Source organism: Haemorhous mexicanus, chromosome 3 (assembly GCF_027477595.1).
Source record: "Haemorhous mexicanus isolate bHaeMex1 chromosome 3, bHaeMex1.pri, whole genome shotgun sequence".
Taxonomy (NCBI): Eukaryota; Metazoa; Chordata; class Aves; order Passeriformes; family Fringillidae; genus Haemorhous; species Haemorhous mexicanus.
Genome location: NC_082343.1, coordinates 85,305,517 through 85,332,392, shown reverse-complemented (window position 1 = coordinate 85,332,392; position 26,876 = coordinate 85,305,517). Strand labels below are relative to the sequence as shown.

General features: G+C 38.4%; 2 long non-coding RNA genes across 4 annotated transcripts; one reads left to right on the top strand and one right to left on the bottom strand.

The window, feature by feature from the left end:
• Window positions 1–25,404, top strand: LOC132325348 (uncharacterized). Of its 2 annotated transcripts, none has more exons than XR_009485921.1 (3): window positions 1–110; window positions 950–1,041; window positions 25,141–25,404. It is a non-coding gene; the product is annotated as an uncharacterized LOC132325348 (long non-coding RNA). The 2 variants fall into 2 exon arrangements; XR_009485922.1 differs by lacking the exon at window positions 25,141–25,404 and adding an exon at window positions 2,899–3,006.
• Window positions 3,693–9,618, bottom strand: LOC132325347 (uncharacterized). Of its 2 annotated transcripts, none has more exons than XR_009485919.1 (3): window positions 9,442–9,618; window positions 8,009–9,182; window positions 3,693–5,598 (listed from the first exon to the last, which is right to left on the bottom strand). It is a non-coding gene; the product is annotated as an uncharacterized LOC132325347 (long non-coding RNA). The 2 variants fall into 2 exon arrangements; XR_009485920.1 differs by having other exon boundaries at window positions 8,009–8,199.
• Window positions 25,405–26,876: the final 1,472 nt, after the last annotated feature.

The following is a 26,876-nucleotide window of genomic DNA, read 5'->3' as shown; positions in this document are numbered from 1 at the left end:
CATACATACAGCCTGCTTCATTCATGAGTCACTGCCAGCTCTGGAAATACAGACTGCTGCCTGCTGAGCTGCTCTGCTCACTCAGGTGTCAGCCATGTCCCTGGGCAAAGGTAAAAATGAGCACAGGACAACAAGGAGCATGGACTCACAGAATCATGGAATTATAAAATGGATTGGGTTGGAAGGGACTTTAAAGGTCACCTGGTTCCAACACCCCTGCCATGGGCAGGGACAGCTTTTACTAGACCAGGTTGCTCAAAGCCCTGTCCAACCTGGCCTTGAACACTCACCAGAATGGGGCATCCACAGCTTCTCTGGCAACCTGTTCCAGTGCCTTGCCACCCTCACAACAAAGAATTTCTGCCCAATATTTAATCTAAATATCTCCTTTGTCTGGAAATGAAAAATAGCGTGTGCATGTTTTAACAACAGAGGAGAGAGTAGGAAGCAACCAGAAAACTTGGTATCTGTGAGAGAGAGAAAGAAAACTATCAGAGCAACATGCAAGTTGGAGGGAGACCAATAACTGTAAATAGTGATTACCTTTTCCTTCTTGACTCCTGCTATGTTCAAGAAAACAATGGCACAGCATCCTAGAAGAAGTTGCTAGCATCAATTCATTAATAAAAATAAGATTTTCAGAACATTCTCACTGAGAGCTTTCCAAATCCCTTGACAACCACAGAGACCTAGAATCTGGCTGTCAATATTTTTTTATATTAGGGGAGAAAAGAAAAGTGCCAAGGAAGAGAGTATCAGTGGGTGGGTACTTGGAAAAATATGATTCTAATATGAGCTTGAAAAATCAGCAAATTTGCGGAGTAAGTTGTTAGACATGAAGATGAGGTTGCTTGGAACAGGATGCTAGTTCCAACAATGACCTGATGTAATGATATATTAAAGTAAAATTTTTCCTTTTTTAAGGCTTAACTTTCTTCATTTTCAGTAGTGCACTTGAATAATTTAAACCAGAAAGAAAGTAGAGAGTAGCAACACAATGAAGACTCAAAGGACCCCTTGGTTTACAAGACCAGGAAAAAGGTAAGACTTTGCATTGGACCACTTTTTCTGCATAATTTATTTGTCCTGCTGTGTATATCTACATGCTGCCTACTGTCAGAAAGTTTATACTGTAAGAGTACTTCAGATAATCACCAGTGAGGAGCTGGAGACAGGCAGCATTCCTGGGTTTAAAGAGAAATTCGAAAGCAAAGGAAGCATTTGAATAAAAGGAAGGGTGTTCTAAAAGAACTGCAAGGCAGGGAAAGGGGATGAATTGCCAGTGGGAGAAAGCACTTTCTAAAGAAAGGACTGAAAAAATTCTGGACTCGAGATAAAAGAGCAGAGGGATGCCAGGGTTAAATCCTCAGTGGCAGAACAGAGGGGAAGACAGAACTCCATTGATTCAAGGAAAAAAGGAAATTTGAAGGGCTGTGTAATACTGAAGGTCCAGTGCCCTATATTTTGTCTGATCTTCCACATCAGTGTGTGCTGGTAGATAAGAAGGGGAAGGAAGAATGTAATCAGGGAATAAAAGGAAAGGGTGACTAAGGAGTGGATATGAATGCCAAGAAAGGATGTTTCAAACTCAAGTCTTGATGTTATCAGCTCCAGTGTTTAGTTGGCTGTTCCTTTCTGTCCATCTATCTATCTAACTATTAATCTATCTATTGGAATTTTCATTTGCCAGAGATTGTTCCACAGGAGTTGCTTTTGGGTATTAGTGTTAGCTTTTGAGGAACATAAGAAGTTTAACTCATGCAGAACTCATGCTCAAGGCCTGCATGTCATTCCAATTCTGCTTAAATCCCATTTTGAAGATTTCATGCTTCACAAGTCTTAAATTGCTCAAGCTCAGGGGCCTGCTATTTGCCATTTGTTTTTGATATCTGACTGGGTGACACCTCAAGCCATAAAGTGTGTTTAAACCAGTTCCCCGACCCACATTATATTTATAGGTATATTTGTGGCATTCCTTGTTTCTGCTTCCAAAATTGAATTCCCCCTGGTGGTCAGACAGGGTGGTACTCTCGTTAGCCTGCATCAGTGTGAATTTATGATAATTGCCAGCCCTATCTTTGCATACTTTATTTTCTCACAGTGCTGAGCACAGTGTGGTGGGGCCTGGCTGCTGGCTCCTGAGGAGAGGGTTTGGCTGAGCATTTGCTGAGAGACTGATACAGTTACTTTTATTTTAATTCTCCCACTGCCCTATGCTTGATGCTGTAAGTGTATTCCTGAAAATGAAGCCTGTGTTCAAACAGTGACTCTCAGAAGTGTGTGTTGTTAAAATTTCACGTGCAGACAGCAATTTGGGTGTTAGATGTTTTCTGGTGACAGTCAATTTAGTATCAAAATGTTGTCAAAGATGCTGCCATTAGCTGATGGACTAATATATACCCATGTCATGAGAACTGGATAAAAGCAAGGTTTATAAACTGCTCTTGTGATCTGTTTAATCTCACCTTAAAACCCATAACTGCACCCTGGGTGCAGTTATTCTACTTTTAGCTATGGTTTTCTGCTCCAAGTTAATAGTGTCTTGTTTTGAAACTCTAATTTTCTCTCTGCCTCTCCAGAATCTTTAATTCTCTTGAAGCTTGTGAGGTTTCACAGTTCGGAGATTAATGAATTGGGTTACATTGCAGCCTTACCTCTTGCAAAGGAATTACATTACAAATCAGCAGGATATATCTGCTACTCCTCTGCAAGCCCCTCATGAATAGTCACAGTCCTGCTGTGAGTGCATCTAGGGTGACTGGAGAGAGATGTCTCCTCTTCAATGAGTTTGTGAAAAAATAGGTCCCGTAATGTAAGCCTGAAGAGGAAGAGAGATTTTTGAACTAACTCACTAAATGTGTTAGTATCAAAGTCTGATAAAGGGGTTTATTTCACTAGGAAATCCTTCTCTTCAGTGAAGTGGGCTGCAACACACTTGTCAAACCACTCATCCATAACTAACAGGAATGAACATGGAGTTAAATCAAAGAAACAGATGTGGCTGGGTAAGGCAGCTTTCCTTTTATATGTTAAAAAGAAAAAAAAATAGGAACATGTTCATCAGTTTTGTAATTTTCTGATAGTGTTTTTTCTGGCTCAGTGGCAAACAGCAGTCAGACAAGCACTCCTCATACAGTATTTGTACTCCAATCCAGTGCAAGGTTCAGTTCCTTAGAAAACATTTCCATATCTAAAAATTCAAGTTCCAGATTTTGTCCACTACTGGCATGTTTGAGGGTCAACAGAATCCCTTCTATCTTGCTTGGATTCTGCAAAGGAGCTTCCAGCAGTTCCAGAAAGTGTAAATCTGTCTAGCAGAACAGTGAGGAGGTGCTGACACACCATGAACAAGATTTAAAAAGGCAAAGGATTCAGGCTTACCTGCTTCTGCTGTGTCTGTTCCCCTTTTCCTGAAATCACTGTGCAGCTGGGATTTTTGAAATAGCAATAATAAAAAATTTGGATTGATGAAATTGGAGGTACATCAAAGGAAATCCATCTCACACATATTTTTATACAATGGCTGTCATACTAAGATGTACAGCCCCCATTTTTGTTGGGTTTAATTCAGAATTGGTCAGACTGGTTTCTCCTTATGGAATCAGAGAGCTTGCCCACTGAATTCCTCTAAACCTTCCAAAACAAAGATACAGTAAATCACCTTTTCTTTTTTTCTTTGAGTATAAATCCAGCTGTTTTCTGCAGTATTTCTAAAAGGCTGAGTTTCCAAAAAAAAAAAAAAAAAACCCTGAACCAAAAAAACCCACAATTTTTTTTCAATAGGAGTGTTGAATCAGGACATTCTAGCATTTTTTCTTTCCCATTCTGCACTAATAACAATGTCAGCATGCCTCCCCCAGAATTTTTTTCCCCACTTAATTTTTGTACTATGAGGTTTAAGGAAAAGATCTGCAGTTTGTTTTGGTTTTGCATCAAATGAAACTAACACTACCTAAAATATATTGTTCCAGACAGGATGTCAACTTTGTATTAACTTGCCTTTTCACAGACCCTGTCAGAAAGTCTAAATGCAAATGGGTGGATATTTCCTGGACATCACATGGAGTGCATGGCAGTTAGATATGGCTCTGCTGCATTGTATTTTTTGTATTGTGAAGTTTTGAGGGATGATCATCCTAAGTGAAGATCTCTTCACATGGGAATTGATGGGACTTCTGAAATGAATCAGGGCTTTTTGAATCAGATCAACTTTTTCTGGGTTATATGAAAGAGAATAAAAGATAGAATTAAAACCCTCCTCACTTAACTCCAGCTGTCATTGGCCAGCAGTTAAGAACCAATTTATTTTACACTATAGAATCTACAAAATGGAAGATACTCTCCCAGTATTCATTTTAATACCTCAGCAAATTAATTGTTGTCTTTTAGTCTATCTATGGAGCTGCAGCATCCTTGTCTTTACAGATTTTCTGTATAATCCAGACTTTTTTACTTCACAACATAACATTTCTTTCCAGGACAGTAGTCCTATTCAGAATAAAGTGGTTGTTTTCAAGGTCTTCATGCATACCTAAAATTGTTAAATATACTTACAATTTTCCAGTCCAGCAGGCATGGGAGTGCTCCTCCTTGTCCTGCCTGTTAAATTTAGTTAGAAGTTCTGAAAAGAGGGGCAGATTGTTCACCACTGGCAGGTAAAATCAGGAAATAAAAATATTGACTCAAGGCCTTTGCAGGACAATTAAACAGCTAATGAAAGGGTTGAAGTTCCTGTAACCACAGTGAGCAGGAAAGAAGGAAGATGTGCCTCAGTTTGGCACCTCTTTGGGTCTTCTGACACTGAAATGCTTTGGCTGTGGAGATTCTAAAGGAATTCTGGTGTAGCATCACAAGTAACAGGCAAATGCTTTCTGAAGCATCTCTCAACAAACCCAGGCATTTTATTCCCTATTTTTATTCTTCCAGACAGGATGTTAACATTGCTTTACCTTTCCTTTGGACAAACAGTGGCAACAAAACTGTGGCAAAGGTGAATGCCAAACAATGCAGGCAAAGCACAGCTGCTTTCCTGTCTGACAACCAAACTTTCCAAGGGAGACATGGAAAGAAGTCTAGATAGCAAGATCAAGAGTAGTCTCACCCTATATATTCTCACTGTTTTGCCAAACCACACAGAATAAGCCAGTTTGGTGCTGAAATCCTGGTAGGTCCCATGTCCTGTGATTGGGAGTGGGAGAAGCAGATTCGCAGAGCCCCTTCTGGGCGGCTCTGGGGCCAGCACAGGCAGACTCTGCCTACATGTGCCTGCTATCAGCAGGGAACTGCAAGGGGGAAGGGACCTCTGTCCCCTCTGTGGAAACTTTAGGCAGCTTGGCTCACTCTGACCCCAGGTGTGTGGTTATTCTCTCCCCAAGTCATGTGTCAGTCCGAGCAGCTCTGGATTTTCTAATGGGTACACCGATCTTCAAAAGTGCAGAGACAGTAATAATTTACAACCATAGCAGGACATGGGTTCTCATTCAGCTGAAAATTATTCCATTTGTTGAACTCTGCTGGCTCAGTTCAGACAGAATCCAGAATCCCAGTAAGCAGAGGTGGTTTTAGGTTTGAAAGAAGGAGGTTGAATTTGAAGCCTCGCTGTATGTGGGGTGAAAACAAAGGAAAATATGCATGAAGTGAAAAAAAAGTAGTGCAAAAATGCATTCACAATGTCACAACATTTCTTTACCAGATAAAAGACCAATGATTATTTATTCTTTTTGTCACACTGGCAAGATAATGAGATACTAAAGGCTACACATAAACCTGAAGAGTATTTGGAGAAATATGGAAACTTCAAGGCAACTAAATTAATATCCAAAGATTCTGGGTTTCTGCTTTTCCTGGGGTGCCACACATACGGACACGAGTTTATGGGCTCTAGGGTTCTGTACCATGCACTGATTTCCAAAATTAATTCATCCCCATAGTAGAATACCTGTATTTTGGGAGAACTAAAAGAAGATTCAATCAGATGAAGGTCATCTAATATCCAGACTGCAATAACTCTGTCAAGACAGGGATGGCACTACCTGCCTTAAGAACAGCAAATAGACAAGTCTTTGAGAAAGCTGAGTGCTGGGTGGGAGGAGAATTGATTTGGTTAATCCCATGAGTGCCAAAGCTTGCTTTGTTCATCAAAGGCTAACAGGAGATATGTCTGTCCTGTGTAAACACATTAGGAGGATAAACATCAGGAAGGGAAAAGAGCTGGTTAAGCTAAAGGGCAATATTGGCTCAGGAGGAAATGGTTATAAACTAATCATGAATAAATTTAAAGTGGAAGACAGAAGCAATTTTCTCACCATCATGGTGAGGTTCTGGAGCAGCCTGCTGGTAGGAGAAGTAGACATTAACTATTTCTTACAGAAAAAACAGAGCCCAGGGAAGGGAATATATGACATGACAGCCTGTGGTAGCAAACTCTGGGATTGATGTGCTCCTAAGTGACAAGGTGCAATCACTGGAAAAAGCCTATTATCTCAGATGAGGACTGCCTTGCCCACTGCCATTTGATGTGAATGTTGAAGTCAGGCTTTCCAGAGCTGTGTCCCAGACTAAAGCCCTCATTCCCTCCCTCTGTCATTTCTGGCTGTGCCTTGCAGCACCGTCCGGGCTGCCCTGGCAGAAGCTGACCTAGACAGACACTGAACCCTCGAGGCTATGGAGACTTATTTCTGCCAGAAACTGAATTCTTAATTATTTTTGGGTCAGGGTATCAAGACGAAGAATATTTCTGACCTGATGTCACCCATTGCGCTCTGGGCAGTTACATGCTTGCCCCAGCTGTGCTAGCAAACCTTGTCTCAAAAGAGGTGGAATTTTTGAGATCTGGCAGAAGGTTGAGCCTAATGTGACGGAACTCATGGGGGTTTTCCAGCTCTCTGTGCTGCAGGGGAGCCTTAGTGGGCCAGTGGGGCTTGTTCAGTCAAGCAGAAATGCCTTATATGTTGCACTGGCTCATAGCAGGGCTTCCCTCACTTTTCTTGCTTGAGCCTTCTTTTTTTTTTTTGAATTTGGAATGCATTTAGCCAGATGTTTGCTACCAATACAGGATGAACAGCTTATTCAGAAATACCTGTGTGAGGAAGGATTTATTTGATAGGAGAAACTGACTGATAATTTCATATTGTGAATATTTAGAGCAGGGGTTTGTTGCAACTGTTAACCCGAAAAAAGGCGATTTCCAGAGGGCTTCTCCTGGATCATGAATTGAAGTAGCAAAGGGTTAACATGAGTATTGAGGACCAGCAGAATGGGTAGGTTTTTGCAGGGAAAAGAGCTGGCTAAGTGTGCCTTAGATCAGGGACAACATCTCTTAATGGCCGGAACATCTCAAGAGGTTTTTCTAATCCCCACTTTCAGTCGTTGCAGGGAGCTGAAAAACTGCTTGTTCTGGCCTATTTATTTCGTCCTAACATTAATCTTCATGTTGTCTGTGTAAGGAAACATGCTGGTGACTTCTCTGTGTCTGGAAACACAAAGTCTGATCAAATTTTTAAATGTCCTCGTTACTCTGCATCTGCTAGCTGCAGATATTTTTGTTGGATTTTTTTAATTAATTGTCATGGCAAAGGCAGGGAGCGGAAAAGGCTAAAAGTAACAGACTGGTGTTTATTTGTACTGACATCTGAGATCTTCTTCAAATGTTTTTGAATATCATGTCAAAAAATACAGGAACTGAGAGTCTTTGGATCTTGTATTAGCTTTTTCCTGGGTGTAAGTTTTATATTATCTGGCAGGAAATAAATTTGTTGGAAATTACTTCACTGATGACCCACATATAAGTGTGATTTTGTGCTGCTATCCATTTTCTTCTAGAAAGAAGAAAGAACTGATTTTCTTTAGGTATGGATTATACTTTCTCTGAGAACACTGGAGAGAAATAAAAACATTATGCTTTATCCAAAACGACATGTAATAACTTTTATGGGGGGGAGAATGAATAGCTTGACTACTAATAATGAAAGAAAATATGAAAGATGCCTTTAAAAATGTTTAAACTTACTCTAGTATTAAGTAGAGGCTTTAAAGTAGCTTCATATTTTTATTCTAGAAGAGAGCCTTCATGAATCATTCATAGCAAGGATGAATTTCTATTAAGTATGCTGCTTCTTCACACATTACCTTCATACTTCATCAGAGTCAGAAATGACTCAATGCATTCATATAGTTCAGGAAAACCACAGAACTGCTCTTCTGTACAGCAAATAAAAGAGAAAAATAACTTTTAGTGTTAAAGAAATAGTTTGCAATGAAAAGCAAGTCTACTGAGCTGGATAAGAGTGTAAAAATAAAGTAATTTTGTCACATCCCTGTCCTGAACAAAGCATTTCTGCAAAATTTTCTTTAAAGCAGAAATTTCCTTTCAGCACAGGAACATGTATGTGATATACTTAACCACATGGGATCACTTACAAAACAGTCTGGATCTCATGCTGTTTTCAATATTCTACACTTTTTTTGATCATTTTTTGGCTCATTCATCTGTCCCTGAGAGTTTGACAATGTAAGAGTCTGAACATTGAAACTTGTTCCTGTTTGAATTGGAACTGAACTCACATAAAGAAACTTGCCATGTGACAAATAAAGGAAAAAACTGGTTTGGTAGAGCTGCCAAAAAGTAGGCCAGATGCAAAGTATCTGGAGGTGTCTGATTTAGCACCCAGAACTAGGTTTGAGCCATGAGTGCCTCAGGCCATCCACCTGCCAGTTGTGCTACACCCTATTCCCTTATGGGGCCAAAGGGGAGAAGCAGGCAGAGAGCCCAGCTCATCTCTGCCTTATAAGCTGTCTGATTTCAGTTTCAGTCACCCACATCTTTATGCCCTCTGTTTTTAAACTCACCTTTCAGATCTAGTTGAGCTCCATCAGGTTTTGGACACTGTCCCTAACTTGTTAAACCTAAGACAGAAGGTCCTAGCTGGTGTTTGGTGAAGTAAAACCAATATTAAGGTTAAATGATGAGTAAGAAAATAAGGTTTTTAGGATGGATTACACTAGTGAAAAAGCATCTGCATCCATTGCAGTGCCTTTGAACAAGCTGTTCTCAGTCATTTATTGCCTTCAGCTTTTCCTGAGTCTTGTAATATTTCTTCCTTTGTCTTATTGCTCTGTAATCAAAAGGGACTTACCTCTTGCTCATGAACAGTTACCACCATGTCATATTACTTTGTCACATGCTATTGCAAAAAAAAAAAAAAAAAAAAGAATTTTCATGATATACAGTTTCTATAGTAGAGATTGGTTAAGTCCTCTGCAATTTTGAATCTGAAAGCAAGTTGCTTTGGCAGATAACAGCAAGGTCATTCTTCTGCACTGTCTTCTATAGTGGTAGCATAGTGGTATTTAACAACAACAAAATAAGTAACAAAAATAAAGACTTTCTCATCACTGACTTTAGAATTTGTGCTTTGGAGGTTCTGTTTTCTGTGATCTTACCTTCATGAAGAAAAAATGTCCATCCTTAAATGAAAACATGGCCTGGCCCAAGAAATGCCAAACACAGCAAAAGAAATGTTTTCCTTGTCTCTGCCTTTTCCTTCAGTAACAGCCCCCCATTCAAAGGGGTGATTAGCAACTGGTTATATTTCCGTGTGTTATTCAGCTATGAAAAGGGATCTCAGTATTTTTAAATAGATGAAAATTTTCCATTGAAATAACCTTTATGGGCTCTTATCAAACTTTGTTTGTTTTAGCTGTTTTGATTCAGGCAGTTCCATACAGTTCAGTTCACCTGATAATAATAGAACAAAAGGAGCAGAGAAAATCTAAGCAGACATGAAAAGTTCCTAAAGCCAAGATTTATTAAATATAACAAATACTTATTTGATGCAAGGATGTTTAATATTTGTAAAAAATATAAAACAGCCTCTTCTGTTTTGAACACTGGTGTATGTTCACCTTACTACTCTGGCATCTCACCCTACCTTAATTATAGAATAAAATTTGCTGTAGTAAAATAACTGTTGAATTTTTATACATCTAGCAAAATTCTTTTGCCTACAGATTTTCATGAGTCCTCAAGCTGAACAACCTGTTGAGTATCAGCTATAAAATATGTGCAACCAACCCCTGAATTGGTGCTACACACATTTAAAGATACTGTCTTCTAAAGTTTTTGTTCCCACAAGAGTAAGAACAATTTTACATGTGAAAGTTGTACTAAATTAGATTATGCCTAGTGAACATCTATTTAAATAACTCGATGAGGACATGATAAACAATGGTTTTGCACAGTACATAGTGAGGTATTTAATAACTAATGATATGCATCAGCCTCTGACTATAGCATTTTGATTTGTATGAAATTAAGTGAAGGTAGCAAAGAAAACACTATTGACTTAATAATTACTTAGAACATATGACAAAAGTGCACTGCAGTTTTAAATTGAAAGAGAATTTTCTAGAGGACACATTGCATTTTTGCTGCTGGAGGTAGACAAAAATAACTGCATAAACTGCTTTTTAGAAAGATGAGCAGTGTAAAAAAATCTGGAAAGAAAGGCATATAGGTTGCTTGTATTTTGTTTTAAAGTAAAATCTTGTTACTAGGGTTGATTTTATTCCAGTTGTTGCTGGAAATGGGTCATGGCCTCCTGTAGATGGCAGAACTTCGGCATAGTGTGTAACAGCATGCTGAATGAAGACAGCTTTTCCAGGTGGACTAACTCTCCCTATTTTAAGATTAACTGGATGATCCTGTAGAGATGTATTTTTCCTCTGATGATCAGTAAAACCTTAGGGCACAGTCTTTTCTTAGCCATTCCTATAACTCTCTGTGCAGCCATATTCTGGTAAGCTCAAAAAAAGTGGGGAAATCACTTTGTGTAAAAGTGAGGTGGTGATCAGGCTGCCTGTCACCTGCCTGCACTAACCTATAACCTATGACCTGTGAAACTCATAGGTTATATTTACATGTTCTGGTACAGCAGCACCAGAACAGTCTGCAAGAGCAGCAGGAGGCCCAGCACCCCATGAAAGTGGTCCATGAGCTCTACATGTTCTACCTGAACTATCCTTTGCAGTTTGGGAGGGAGCCCTGGAGAGTTTGGGCTGTGATAGGCAGCCTCTGGGGCTTGCTGTGGGGCATCTCTTCACCTGGGCCCACTGAACACAGAAACATCCATCTGACCCCTCTTAAAAGAGGTTTAAGCTGAAATATTGATTTTTCTATTCATGACAGTTGGTAGCATTTAACCTTTGTTTTCTAAGCACATTCTCTGGCAATTTTAATGCATGCTATAGCTTGCAGTTTTGTTTGGAGACAAGAACGTGTTCTTCCTTTGCCAATGCAGTGTCAGTATGTGCTAATTAAGCATTATAATAATTTTCCCTCCTGCCCTTTACCAAAAGCCTTCCTCTAACCAACATGTGGCTTTTCTTCATGGCTCTCCAGTCACCACAATGCTGTTTGAACATGCTGAAAAAGTCGTATTTTATACTGAAATGGGGTTCAGTCAGAAAGTTAGATCATAGCTAGATCAAAAGCACTAGCAAAATCCATTTCTTATGTCTATTCTTGTGAACTGAGTTCAAATCCTCAGATTTATTCAACTTTAAATTAAGGGGGGGGTCAAGTACAGGGCCGCTGTGTGATAGAAATGGTTGTTTGCCAGATTCCGTAATAAGAGGATATAGTAGGTAAGAATGAAATTGAAAGTTTAATCAAAAATTTAGAAAGAAACATAACAACACATGAGTACCTCCAAAAATTAGGAGTGAAGGCTCTCGTGTCCTCTTTCTGACAGTTCCCAGCATGTGTAAAACAGTGAAATATAGGAAAAAAAGTATATAGTAATTCTTCTGCATTACTCCCTCTCACTCAATTATGACATTTCTTTAAAGAACTAACTAAAGTTAATTTTTTCCCTTTTTGTGCTTAGCAGTAACATCCCATATCATTAGATACTTTAAAGAAGAAAGATGTCAGGCAAGCAGTGTAGTCTTGTCCCCTTGAATATGCCATTTTTTAACTTTATGAGAGCCTTTAAAAAATTCTTTCATTTTAGGTGAGTGACAACAGGTTTTATGAAAAAACACAAAAAACCAAACCAAAACAACAAAACAAAAACCCAAAATCCCCTCACTCTGTAATATATGCTTTACTGCACTTACTGGAAGTCACTTAACAGTTATAATATATCAGCCACTTCAAATAAAAGCATGAAATCTTTTTTCTGAGGATTTAACTGAAAACATCTCTGCAACAACTTGAGCAGGACTTGGCCATAGATTAGATAGTACAAGTATAGGGTGAGGCTAAAGACTTAAAATTAACAAATGTCTTATTTGCTTCAGGTGTCTGCATTACAATTGAAAGAAAAATATGTAAACAAGGAAGAAGGTTTCATTTATGAGAAAGTCTTTTTCACCTAGTTCAAAAAAATGGACACCTTCAAAAAGTACATGGCAACAAAATGTTCTTGGGCAAAAGCAGATGGAAGTCATCCTGTATCAGGGGATGGTTTGGGTTTTGTGCAGCCAGGTTATGGAGTGACTGCTGCTTTGTTTTAACAGGGAAAAACTATCTGTTACCACTTGGAGGCAGGATGATGCATTTGCCTGATACTTCTGGTTGATGGAGTGCCAGAACCAGACATGAGTGTTTTACGTCTTCTGAATTTTAGTCCAGCAGTCTCCCAAAGTAGTGGATGATTACTCATGACATTTTGCACTCACTTCATAATTGCTTAACACAGGTATAAATGTGAAGTCATTTGGTGGACTGAGGAAATCATCTCCTTAACCTATCCTAAAAACCATCGTTTCTTTTATAGAAGCAATTACAAGAAATACACCTGCCCTGAAGCCTCATAAAATGTTTTTTGACAGGATCAAAATCAAGTGTTTGACAGCTTTATATTTGCTGAAAATGTGGAACATGAATGCAGTCTACAGTTTTCCAAGGCTTGGGGCAAAGATTGAAATGTGAAAGTAGGGGGCAGGGTGAGAAGGAAACTGGCTGTTAGAACTTTTCCTGGTTTTACTTTTTTGTAGAGTTGAAAAGTCTCCAATTTTTATTGTTTGTAAATTGATGACATTTTTATATATTATCACACATATATTTATGTATTACTGTAGAACAGCTACATTGATTCTCAGATGAGAAGAAAATTTAGAGAAAAAGTTAAGAATTTCAGCTGGCTTTGTGCTGACATGCACCTCAATTCATGTGAATGCAGATACTTACAAATAAATGCAAATGCATAAATATACAATTATATTCTAATAATTAAGCATGCTATCTTTATATAACTAGAGATCTGCATGCAAGGAGCATATAAAACACCAATAAATCATCAGGATGACAAATTTAGATCCATTTTGAGCTGTGAAAAACAGTGAAGGATTGGGTTTATAACTTATGTTGAAATTCCAATTTAAAATTTAATACTCTTCCTACTATCAGAACTACAAAGTCCACTTGAGGAAATGGAATAAAAACATAAGCTTCTTATTACCTCCACTGCTTATGATAAATAACCTCTAACGAGAAATTTGACTGACAATTTTTTCAATAATGCATGAAGTAGAATAACATACCAACTGTTTATTCCTGTGTGTATTGGATTTGCATTATTAGCAGTGATACAATTGTTGTTATCTGCAGAGGTAAGATGGGCTGAGTGAAAGCAAACAGGAATTCAAAGCTATTTTTCTTTTAATACCTGTTCAGATAGGGCCAAAATCAGAAGAGCCAATGCACTTACCGTAGTGTGACTCTGGTACAAATCAAATTGAAATTAGAGACATGAGATCAACATTTCACTATAAAGCCCAGTGGCACTCCCAAAGATCAGTGGAGCTGATAAAGGTTCTGGAGCAGGAGTCCTGTGGAGGGTGGCTGAAGGAGCTGGGAATGTTTAGCCTGGAGAAAAGGAGGCTCATGGTGTGTCTTTATGAATGAAAGGAAAAGGATATCACGAGTATAAAATAGATAACTTGATGTTTGCCTTTGATGCCATTACAGAAAAGTAGTTATAGGATCAAATAAGAAAAGAAATTAAAGGGTCACAGCATGGATTATTAATCTCTGTAATTTTTTTTGAGATGTTTTTAATGAGGCTATTACAAGTTAGACTGAAACAATAGTGTATAAAGCAGATTTTAAAATAAAAGCTAATTTTTTTGACTCAACTTAACTGATCATATTGCTTGAAAATAGTTTGTATTCTTTTATCCCATTCCAGATATGAGCTAAAGTTTGGCTTAAAATCTAAGATATATCACTTCTTGGAGATGGAAAATGTGAAGGACTTTGAGCACGATAACTTAAACTTCATATTCAGTCACAGTCAAGCACATGCACCAACTGGAGACTCCTGTAAGAGATTTCATTCAACCACAATTATATTCCTACCAGAGACTTAGCAACACATAAAACTGATTGAAAGCTGTTCAAAAAGGAATGGCAAAGGGCACATTTGCTTCCTTGCAGGTTCTTGTCTCATGAGCTCCTATGCATAATATGCATTTTACCGGTGCCAAAGCCTGCAAAGGCAAATGGCTTGGAGAGAAGGTCAGAGCAGCACTGGAGAATGGCAGACAGAGGGAAGCAGTGGAACTACTCTAATAGTAACAGCAAAGAGATCCCTGCTCTGCAGCCCACAGTGGAGCTGCCCTTTTCATACCATCCCTGTTCTTTTCCTGGGTAAATGACTGCAGGGCAGCTCAACTGCCTCTAGTGTCCTCTGCCAAACCATCTGCTGCAGCCACGGGGCTGACCAGCGGGTGTTAGTCTTGGCAGGTGCTAAAGAATGTCTTACTCCTCAGGGGTATGTCTGGAGACTGATTTAGCAAGTGCTACAGCACACAGTGATATCTGGAAAACATAATATTCTTCAGTGTTGCTTGACTGTATCTCAAGGCTATATGGGTTTGATATAAGGCACTTGGACTAACCTCATTCTGTGGCAGACTATATTCCCAGAAGGTAGCTCAGAACACACCTGCTAGCAGTAAATGTCCCAGACATTACAGGACATGGCATCCCAGTGGCATCCTTACTATTCCGGGAATCTCTGTGGGATATTATGGGAAGAAGGAAATCCTGTCAGTTTGCATAAGAGCTGAAGAGAGGGGAGAAAATAGCTTGTGTTTGCCATGAAAGCTGTGTTTCAGGGCAGTGTCTTTGTAGCTTGCTGTTATTATATGCTGAGTCTAGGTGGTGAAGGTGGTACTCCAATGCAGGAGTGAAGGGAAGGTGTACATAAGGGGCAAAGAGAGGGCAGCAGGTAAAATAGGCCAAATGAGCCATTGCTCATTTGCTTCTGTGGATGTGCAGTGAACGTGTGTTCCTCGTGCATCTGGTGCCAGTTTGACTGTGGTGATGTCATATTAACCCATTCAAGAGTTACGTGATAGGCTAAAGATACAAATACAGCTGTGTAAAGGTGTGTTTCAGGACCTTATTTTCCTGGTGTTCTCTTCATGGTGTCTTTTGGAGAGCAGCATGCTGGGTCTGGGATGGTTTCCCTACAGATATTGACTACAATGATCATTTCTGGTGTATCTCATAATGTTACTTTCAGTTCTACAGAGTTTTATGGTATTTTTTTTTTCTCAGCATTTCACTTTGATGCAAAATAAGGAAAAGCCTGGATGCCCAGCCTTCATAGGCCTGATTAATTTTCCTTTGAAATTCTGTTTCTGAGGCTTTGTTCTCAAACAGCTGCACAGTGGTATGGTTTAATACTTGAGAATCTGCTCAGGTCGTTTTGTCCTGATTAGAAGAAGTGAAATTTAGCATTCTGTAGCTGTGCTGCTTGTAGGCTACTCAGTCTGGACAAAACCAAGCCCTTTCCCTTATTCTAGCCTCCCTTAGAACAGCAGTTTGGGGTTCTCTGCAGCTTATTGCACAGGAAGGAACAAACCTCTGTTGAGTTTCGAGCTCTGAGGGACCAGAGCTCCACTGTGAGACAGGAACAGAGCCAAAATGGAGCTTTGGCATAAATATCCTATTCTGTTCTGGTGTCCACCCTTCTCAAGAGATACAGAGGCAGTAGACAGGATTCAGTAGAGACTTATATAGTAAAGCTCCTAAGAGTCTCCCTGTTGCTTCTAACATGCCTTATGGAATAATATGATCATAACTTACAAATAGCTACACAGGGCAGTATTTTCTGATAATAACAAAATATTGATTTCCATGGAATGCAGCTTAACATGATCCACAGACTACAGACTGAAGGTAAATTTGGAAGTCCAGATGATCAAATTCTGGAAATAAAATTGTGCCTTGAAATATAGTGTATTCTCTGCTTTAAATCAAGTTATCTGTCTCTTTCTAGATGGAGAAATATCTCTCTCTCTTTTTTAATAAGATATGATATAGTGGAAAGAGGAAACAGTAGGGCATTTCCAGAAATAGGTGAGTTAGTTCTTTTAGATGGGGGGTGAGATTAGATGATAATTGCATTGTTTCTTCTGGTCCTTAACAGGGACAGCATTTTGGACTTGATTGAATAATCAGGACCCTTTTGCTTTCACAGGCACCAGTAAATGCTATTTTCTATTGATTTCTTTTTAATAGAATATGAAAACAGAAAAACAACATTGCGTTATTTTATGGATCAAACACAAATGATGAGGTGAATTAAAAGTGGAAAGTTCTTTGTGCAAGTGATTGAGAAGATTCTTAAGAAACCTAAAACAAAATGAAAAAGGTATGAAAAAAACCATGCAAGCTGGACTTGGATATGTTGTTCTTTACTTTTAAATAACTAAAAAAAAATTAGATAAAATGTACAGTTGGTAAAGAAACACCATAATTTTCAAGGCTGACAATAGAGAAACAGAGACTGGCATGAGAGAAGAAGAAATTCGTGGCAAGAATCATCTGATTTTGCAGGGAAGAATGATGATTGCTTGCATAATTCTGTGGAATTTTCTTTTTTTCTTCCTGGGATGAGGGATTCAAAACTACAGAGACAACAGCAAAAAAAAAAAAAAAAAAAAATCCTTATAAATGTCTTAAGTCTGTAAATTTGATGTGGTATTCTGTCAAAGGAAATATTGATGAGATCTTAGGGAATTGGAAACAGAAAGAGCAAATGTTTTCACAGATATTTTCAAAAGTTCACACATTTAGGCAACATTCCTGAGGACTGGTCACAAGAACTAGATAACCTTCAAAAAGTACAGGAGTATATGAAATATGACAGAGGCTATCTGATAGATACAAAAAGTGTAGGAAGCATTTTAAGGACCTCAAATGGATAAACATTTGTAAAAGCAGTGTTTGAAGATGGACTATCTATTTTCAAAAAGAGAAAACTGTTTCATTTACTTGACAGAACACTTTGAAGCCCAAGGTGCTAAGACACAAAAAGGGTAACAGTTTCCATCAGAAAGGCCAGCCTTTAACAGGCCTATCTTAAAACATATAAAGCTGAAGAAAAGACAGTAACCCTGTTGGAAATTTGACAAAACTAAAGGATAGCTTCACATAGACTGACTTCAAGATATATTAAAAAAAAAAAAAAGTAGAAAGAAAAGAGTCGACAACAACTCATCCACTCTGAAAATGACCAGAGTAAGCACAGTTAGAACCCAATAATAAAGAGACAAACACCACTTATTGTGATAAATCTGTCTAGGAAGAAGATCCAATGAAGGAATGTTTCTGGTCTTTGCAGTGTTTCACTAGGAATATGGGACACTTAAATATCACAGCCCTGCAAATAAGCACCTACTAAGAGGGAATCAAGATCCATATGGAAACAGCTGAGGCTGGTGAAGTGCTGTGAAAAGCCCCAGACTGGGACTGTGAGGTTCTGATTCTGGACATTTAAAGTCGTTATGAATATAAGCCTTGATTATTACCTGTCCAGAAGTCTAGCTGGTGTTCATTACTGGGAAAGATATTTGGCCAGGAATGGAAAATGTGCTTGAAATATGCATTCCCTAAGATTGCATATATTTTGGGAACATAAAACAAACAGCCAGAGTGCTGTGCTGGCTCACCCTCCCCTGTCATTTTACTTCCCGGGCATGTTCCAGTCAAATTTCTTTCTTGTGTATGTCTAATATCTTGTGCAATGAAGCTCAAGACTCATTTTTCTCTTTTCAGCCCTAGTAGTCTCTGAGAGACTCCAGAAAAGTCTGGAAGGAGCAGTCAATTGCTCACACTCTCAAATCTGGATGTTTTATTATTTGGTTTTTTTGACAAAGCTATGAGAAAGCCTCCCCCAGACGGATGCCTATGTTTCATCTCTACTACCCATCTGGCAACCAGACATACCTGAAATGGTTTGGAAAGGTGGAAAAAAAAATCGGGTGTAAAAAGATCTGAGCTCCTTAAAAATTTGGCTCAGTATGCAGTACAAAGTGTCTGTCTGTTGGGTACCAACTTCTCACACTGTTTTCCTTCAAATTTCAGACATATAAGGAATTGGTTGCATGGTTTACTAGAAAATGTGGTATGGATAAATACATTTGTAATTTCGTTTGTCTGGCTGTATATAGTAAGCACTGTAATAATATAGCATTTTCCTGTATTATATAGCATGCTCTCAACTGCATCCAGGGAGATCCACCCTGGGTGGAGAGCATGGAGCTTGGCTGAGCATGGTGGTTTTTTTAAAAAATAAAATAACACATGCTTGGGACCTTAAGTTTATCAGTAACCCAAAGTCACAAAACCAAATGCCTCTTAACCTCTCAGTGAATGAGGTTGTCCTGAGTGCATTTGGTTCTGAGTGGACCAAAATGTATTTCTATTGAAATATGATTGACTGTGGGAGATTCTTGTGCTCTGTTTAGGTTTAGGAGTTTATTCGATGCCATCATTGTAAAGCTTTCTCTTGTATGTTATTTTGGCTAAGCTTTCTTCTGCAAAATAATTTTTTATAAGCCTGGTGGCAGTAGAAAGATATTTTTATCCAGTAAGAAAAAAATAACTTTGTTACAGTACTAACTCTTTTCCCTCCTCTCTGGGAGCAGTCCAAAATAATGCATCACAGGATGAACTATGTGCTATGCACTTGTACTTACTTTTACTGAAACCCAAAACAATGCACTATCTTCTAGTTGGTAAAAAAACAGAACTTAAAAGATAAATACATAAGTGAGCAAGAACAAAGAAGTTTTGGTTTTTGCCTTTGGGATCACCCATTAGCAGATTTGCTTTACTTCTTTTGAAATTTTTATGCCATATTTTCAAGGCAGTTGTGGAGTGAAGCAATCTAAACCAGCAGAAGTGGAGCATCAAAATCTCCAGTTCATATATAAGCCAACACTGATCTAAAATTGTCACTGTGTCAATATGCCATCACAGACATAAATAGCATGTGCCTATTAAACAAAGGAAAGAAGCTTCCTTGGACTTATTTTCAGGTATAAAAAAACCCCTAAATTTTCTGCCTTTTGTATTTGTTTTTCCCTTGTGAAAATTACATGCCAGTCTTGGCATACTAAAAAAATCCAACAAACTTAGTCTTTGTAAACTTGTTTTTTGTTTGGTTTCGGCTTTGGTGGTGTGGTTTTCTTGTTGGTTTGTTTGGGTCTTTTTTATTGCATAGCAAGAATATGCTAACTGGAGAAGCTGAAGTGAAGAATTACAGATGAACTGTGTAAGGGAACTGTAAGTGGTCACAGACAGCCCTGGCGTCATGACAGACCCTGGCTGGAAGTATGGGAGTGGATGAAAGATATTTGGGTGGCCCCTGTACTCTTTATGAGTTCATAGTGGCAAGAAAGCTACCCTTGCTTTCACCATACTTTGTTTTTTTCTTCTTGCAATTCATAATTTTGCAATCAACAACTGCAAACCTGTATTGGGCGTTGGAGGGACAAGTTTTGCTCATTGCTTTCAGGAATTCAGAGTCAAGTAGTAGTTTGTGGTACAGCTTTTCCATGAGAAAGCAAAGGAAATCTTCCTTTTCCAGTCCAAACTGGTATTCTGTTGTTTGAGATTTTTTTTGCTGAGATGAAAACACATTTTGCTTATCAGAATTCCTTCCTGAGAAGTGAAGCTGTGGCCTGGCTATAAATATGCACTAGACCACTAACTTTTTAAAAGTCTTAGATTTCCTCAAGTTTTAGTATTGGTGGTGTACTTTTTAAATGGGATTTTATATGGGACTTCAGAACTGTAAGCAGATGAGAATTCCTGTGGCAAAAAGTGCTGAAGGTTAACGAATTCCCTACTCCAATATTCTGGCAAGAATAGAAAATCACATCCAAACCCCAAATTTGATATGCATAATTTCTCCTCAAAATAATAAACAAATTACATGTTTGTTGGTGGTGGAAATAAAATGAAAATAACGGAACTCCTCTGTTCCTCTGGTAAGGGATAAATTTGCAATTAAAATTCTAATTATTTTTTCAGCTTACTTTCTTTTAATTTGACCAATCTGTGATGAAGAACTACAGCCAAATGGAGTGTAGGCTTGTGTAATGAGAAAATAAGATCTGATCACGCTACTCAGGAAATTCTTGAGCACTGTAGGACTCCAGTATAAACTGAGTGAGGTTTAGTGAATGGAAAGATGATTTAGTAGTAGTAATTAAAAAGTCACACAGGTAAGCAAAGTTCATGGAGTCCTGCCAGAAGTTGCTTTGAGAACATGAATTTTTAAATCATTAATATAACTAGACTATTCCAGTGTTTTCCCAAGTTCTCCTGTTCTCTACAAAATTGTATGTTTTTGTCTACTCAAATTTTATAGCTTTGTATTATACTTGTCATTTTACCCTCTTCCCCCTACACTTTTCCTTTCATTTCCTTTCCTTCTCTTTTAATCAGCTGCAGGTGACAAATGCAAATGACAAGAAGCATAAACTGTCAGCAGAGCTCTGGTATAAATGGCAGACGTCCTGTTGACTGCAGTGGGTGTTACCTTTGCTCATGCCAGGACTAAATTTAGTTTACAAGTTAAGAAACTGGGGCAGCAGGGGAAGAATTCTGGCATTACTATGATCCTCCTTGCTGTGCTTTTATTTTGCTTACTTCTGACACTACATTTTTTTTTTTTTCCTCTGTGTTGTAAATCAAGGGAGATATCCCAGACCCCCTGCATTTGGAGAGCTGAACTTCTCCAGATTGGAAACAACTTGCCTTTTTCCAAAGCCCAGTCAACAACACTCATCTAAATTGATACAAAACCCACAAAACCCTTCTTCAAAAGTATCATGTTTTCTCCTTGTGAATCCCAGCTGGTTTGAAAAGAACTCTACCAGAATAGAAACAAATAGGGTAACAAGTTTTAGGAAGCTGAAATGGACTAAAAAACCCTCTCTCCTTCATATTTATTAATTTCCAGTGTCATAATGTTCAAATGAAGCCACCTATGTGTCCATAACCCTTTCCTTTATTTCCTCAAACTCTCCTTTATTCTTCTTTTGTGAAGGTTAGGGGACAGAGGAAGATATGTTATGCTGGCTGTTAAAGAGGCTGCTTCAAAATCCCAAAGTAGTCTTGTGGAGAAAAATCTTTGATGAATGCTCCATCCTCCACTGGAAATGGCTGCTTTTAAAAATTTAAGAATCACAGGACTGCCTAAACCAAGAAGTTGTAGTGCTGTTGGGATCTGCAAATGAGGAAACTCACAGGCAGGAGTGAGACAAGGAAAAATAACCTCTAGCAAACCAGCTGGGGATTTTTTTGTTTTTGTTTTTTTTTTTTTTTTTTTATCAGAGGATACTGCCTTTCCAGACAAGCTTTGTTTCTTGTTGAGAACTGAAAAGAAATGGACAAACTGATACTCCACTGAACACTTTTAGAAGAATAAACCTAGATGGTAAAACTACTAGTGATGTAGTGATGGGGCCAGAATGTTTCCCTAATTGAAAAACAACACTGTCTTTCTCAATGAGGTATTAATTTAAAGTGTGCTATTTACTCCAGTGACAAATGGTGACATTTAGGAAAAGGAAGACGTTTAGAAAGTGAAATGAGAGGAGCAGCTCAAGCCCAAATCTATTGGCCAGCCCATGTCTCTGCTAGAGGGGGTGAGGACAGAAGCCAGGAGCACATTTTAGGTCCCCCAAAGTCCTCTTTTCCCAGTTACTCCAGTCCTCAGCAGGATTTGGCCAGTGGCAATTAGGAAGGGGGAATACAGGAATACCTGTGTCCACCGGGGGTTTTCAGAGAACGTGTAGCTCCCCAGCAGGGTAGGAGTAAAGCTGGGCCTCTGCCTGTCTGCCCACCAGCAAACAATGGTAAACAGCAGCTGGGGCTGTCTGCATGGGCTCTCACTTTTCCTGGGCCTGCAAACCTCCCTGAGGCAATGAATACTCCAAAGGAAATTAGAATAAAGGTTGATTTTTGTCTTTCAATAAGCTAGGCTTTAGTGAACCCTAAAACTGAGACTTTTCTGTTCAGATATTGTTAGAAAAGATCTTAGTTTGCCCATATTTTTGTGGGGGTTGTCATTATCTATCTTCCAACACATTTTTAACTTCTGTTACTAAATTATGATCTGTACAAAGTCTGATTTACTTTATTGTCACTGCTTGAGATAGCTCACTTTTAATTTAGTACGGACTTGGTTGATAATGAAATATATATTTCCGATTTCCACAGGTATTTCCTCGGGTATTTCCTCCTTTATCAACAAAAGAGAGTTTTGCAGGAAATCACTGTTAAGTTAAAATACAGATACAATCCCAGCTACACCGCCTTTCATGAGATACTCCTTTACTGTGATTTTCACAACAGAATTACCTTGCTTCTTCCATTTCTCTTTTCTCAGCCTATTATCCTGGTTATCTTTAAATAGAGACATAATAACAGACTCAGATTTATCCTGTTGCTGTTTGTATTACTGAAAAGCATGCTGTAAGCAAAAGTGGTGCTCCTTCCATACCATACAGTGGTCTAACTGCCTGGGACAAGTTCCAGAGCTATATTTTCCTGGTTTGTGGGGAGAAATCTAAATGAGGCATAAGGAAACTTGGCTGCAGGAGGTATCAGTTTGTAACAGGACTCAAGTCTGCCCAATGTGATCAGCTTCTTGAGAGCTGACTGAAAGCAAACCTAACTGCCCCTCCTTCCAAACTTTGGATACAGCTGGTGTTCTTGTGTGATGCCTTGTTCTCATGGGCTGCTCTTCCCTTTGTGAGAAGCTCTAGCAGAAGTTTCATTGCAGATAGATATTGCTGTTGCAATGGTATGCTAATGCCTGCTGCTGCTGTACTTCTCTGCCCTACACTGACAAGGTCCATTTCCAAAAAAAAACACGTGAACTGCAGATTTGTGTAAGGAAAAAAAAAATTAAGAAAGAGACATCTTTCTTAATCAAAATTGCTTCAGCTGGTGATGTTGGGGGTATGCTATTAAGACCAGACTGCATATTTTTGAAATGTATATAAGCATCTGAATTTTATGGGTGCTTTACTTGTGGCAATACAGGTCCCTTCAATAGGAGCAGAATATGTGTCAGTCAGCAGAGCTTCTTCCTTGGTCTTTGAGACAATGGTGCTGAAATCAAAGGCTGGCTGAGAAATAGAACTGTTCACAATTTCCCAAAAATAGCTCATGCTTCAGATTTTTAGATGGAAAAATCTTAATTGTTTTATTTTTTGTGTTTTTTTCCAAGCCAGTTTGTCCTATAGTTTTTAATTCTTGAATCTCCACAGCAGCTGGGGAACTATTTACACTGGATACTACAACACTGCTTAGTTTGCTCAGCCAGCTCTATCAAATAACATGAAGGCAAGGAGGACTGTCAGTTCTTGTGCCCTCCTTCAAGTCCCACTGGAAATATTCCTTGTAAATAACAGCTTTGTAGAGAGCTGATTGTACTAATTGTTAATGAGGAAATGTGAGAGACTGTAGCCACAGTTGCCAGGATATCATGGATAAGATGTGCTGTTCTTGCAGGCTTTTCAGGATAGAAAATAGGACAGGATATTTAATAAAATATTTAATTGTCCCTCAGCCATACTGGTAGCCTGTCTGGCTTTTCCTTCAAAGCTCTCATTTAGCTTTTTCTATCTGAGAATGATCCTAAATGCATATCTTAACAGAAGAAAATAAAGGAAATATATTTGCTACATAGTACTTCAGAATGTGACCAGGTAAAACTAAGTCTCCAATATTTCTGAAATTTTTTTGTAAGACAAAAAAAGAATCCAGCATTCTTAGTCTTCAGGACACATAGACAGGGTTCCATTTGAGTACATATCTACCTCCCTGTTTGTGTCTAGTTTTATTTCTGGTAGGAACCAGAATGCATTGAAGAAAGAGGGTCCACTCAGCTCTTGTACTGATGTCAGTATCAAGTATGGGATGTAGAGCCATGGGTATGTTACAGCTGTGTGATTTAGACGTACCTCGGGAGCCACCCTGAACTGTGTGACTCAGAAGAACTTTAGAGACTGAGCTTCTATATAGCTATGAACCTAAGAAGCACCACTTCCAGATCTTCCACTTTTGCTTTGATGTTAGCTTAGAAAGAACCCAATTTATGGGTGTCAATATACTTGAAAGTTCATTTCACTGAGCATTTTTTAAGGGCAAGGATTTTGGAGGAGAGAACTCCTCCTTTTTAAACCTGCCATGTGAGGTAAAACATTTATGCTCAAAGACTAATAAAAATCTGAGTTTAGCCTATTGTTTGAGAATCTCTTAGTACTAATATATGAATAACAGATTAAAGGAAGCAGAGAAATATTGCACCAGGCAGAATAATTAATACATAAGAAGATTAGATGGAATTCATTTGGAGTCATTTCCATAAAAGAAAAAAAAACCTCATGAGATAGGAAACTCCTTGGAACACCCTAGGCTCTCAGGTAACATATCCTCATGTTGTAAGGCTAAAGAATGTTTATTGTGCTTTGTGAGGATTTGATTAAGTTGTGGATTTAGGATTGCCTTGTTTTACTAACTGGTCAGGAGCCACTGGAGTGCAGGAGGTATTGAAAATCAGGAGTGAAGTTGAAGGAGGGGGGGGGAAGGTGTTTCAAACTTCTTTTGTCAAGAAGGAAGGAGCGGGGTGAAGGTGTTTTAAGAAGGCGTTTTAAGATTTAATTTTAATTTTTCTCATTACCAATCTACTCAAAGTAAAACATTTAACTAATATCCCAAGGTGAGTCTGTTTTTGATGTGGCTGTAACCACCGAGTGATGGCTCCCTGTCCTTATCTTGACCCACAAGCTGTTCAATGTATTTCTCTCTTCCCTGCGCAGGTGAGGAGAGAGTGATAGAGCAGCCTTGGTGGGCACCTGGAGACCAGTCATGTTCAAACCACCTGTTTGCTATGTTTGGGAGGAGCTCTCAATAAAAAGTGTGTGCATTTATTAATTTTTTTCTCATTTATATATTTCCTTACATACTCCTTTTATAATGATCCCTGAAAATCACTGTTCTTTATCAGCAGACAGAGTGATAACCACAATTGCTTTTAATACCACCAAACATCTGAATTTACCAAATGTGTTTTTCTCTTCTTTCATCAGGTTGTCTAGTCACAGCCTGCATGTGGCATGTGATCTATGGCTATGAGTGTTTCTGAGCTATTTGCAAAGTAGGAAAGGACTAGTATTTATGTGGGATCTATGTGATTATCCTCAGAAAATATCATATAAATAACTTACCTATGAAGATCAGTTTATGGATCTGTCTATTCTATGTCTGATTTTGTCCCAGTTCTCCCATGTTACTAGAACTTCTCAGTACTAAGATGAAATTGTTCTATTTAAACATGCTAGTAGCATGTTTAAATGCTAGATTCCTTTGGGGGGAAAAAAAGTTTTTTTTTTTCCATATATAATTTGTACCTATCCACATGAGATTAAATTAAATTATTTCTTCAATGAAAACATTACCACTGTGTTTTACAAGTTACCAGCCTATAAATTGCATGTTCTCTTGCAATGGAGAAATTGTTTTCATATAGCAGTAAGAATAAGTATAGTATACACTTATGTATATGTTTCATATTAGAAACTAATATAATCTTATGCTTTTTGCATGCTAAAAGGTGTATACTTCTTGTTCAAATGGGATGGGTTTTACTCCCAGCAATGCACTTTTGAGAATTAGTACCAAATCTTTTCTGGTGGAGGGAAAATACAGTATTTCTTGACTACTCAGCAGGCAGGTCATTTTTAATGAAATGAAAACATCTTATGTAAAGCTAAAAGCATTTGTTTTATTAATTAATATGAATGCTCTTTCCTCAAACTATCAGCTGCTCTGTTTGAGAAAGTAGTCTACTAAGTCATATTGGATTACATGCTTATATCCGTTTTTAATTACATTTGGAGGAAACATGATAACAGCAAGAGGAATAAAATCATCTCTTGATTATGTGAGTTAGTCAGTGCTTGGCCACCTCCTCTAGAATAGCTAACTTTTATTTGGCTTTGTTTGGAAAGAGTCAGGGCCACGTGATTTAATGAAGAAAGAACATTATTCTCTTTAATTCCGCCTTTGTCACGTTCGGTATTAAAGAATGCACAAATTAATGGTCAAAGAGAAAGTGCTAAATAAATGAATAAAAGAATTTTGTGAATAAGCTGTGAGGGGAAAAAAGAGGGGACTGAGAAATGAATGATGATTGGTCATATAAAATTTTTCATCCACCTTTTTAGTGACTCCAGTTATTTTCCCTGTAAATTAATAGAATTTGTTTTTTTCAGTTGCCAAACTCTTCTCCCAGTATGATGAAGCCTTTGTATCCTTTAAAAATAAGTGAATAAAATAAATAATATAGAGGGTGGTACAGGTACTCCTAACACAGAGACAGAATCAGCTGTAAAGGGAGCCTTGGCCTCCAGGTTCAGGTGGTGATGCCTAAATTGGTAGATTTGGTGTGCCATACCCCATTTTGGGTGTTGTTCCTATAATCTAAGTGTACATCCCAATTTATCAGAACAATTATTACAATCACGGACCAAAATGTAAACCAGAGAGAGTTTGG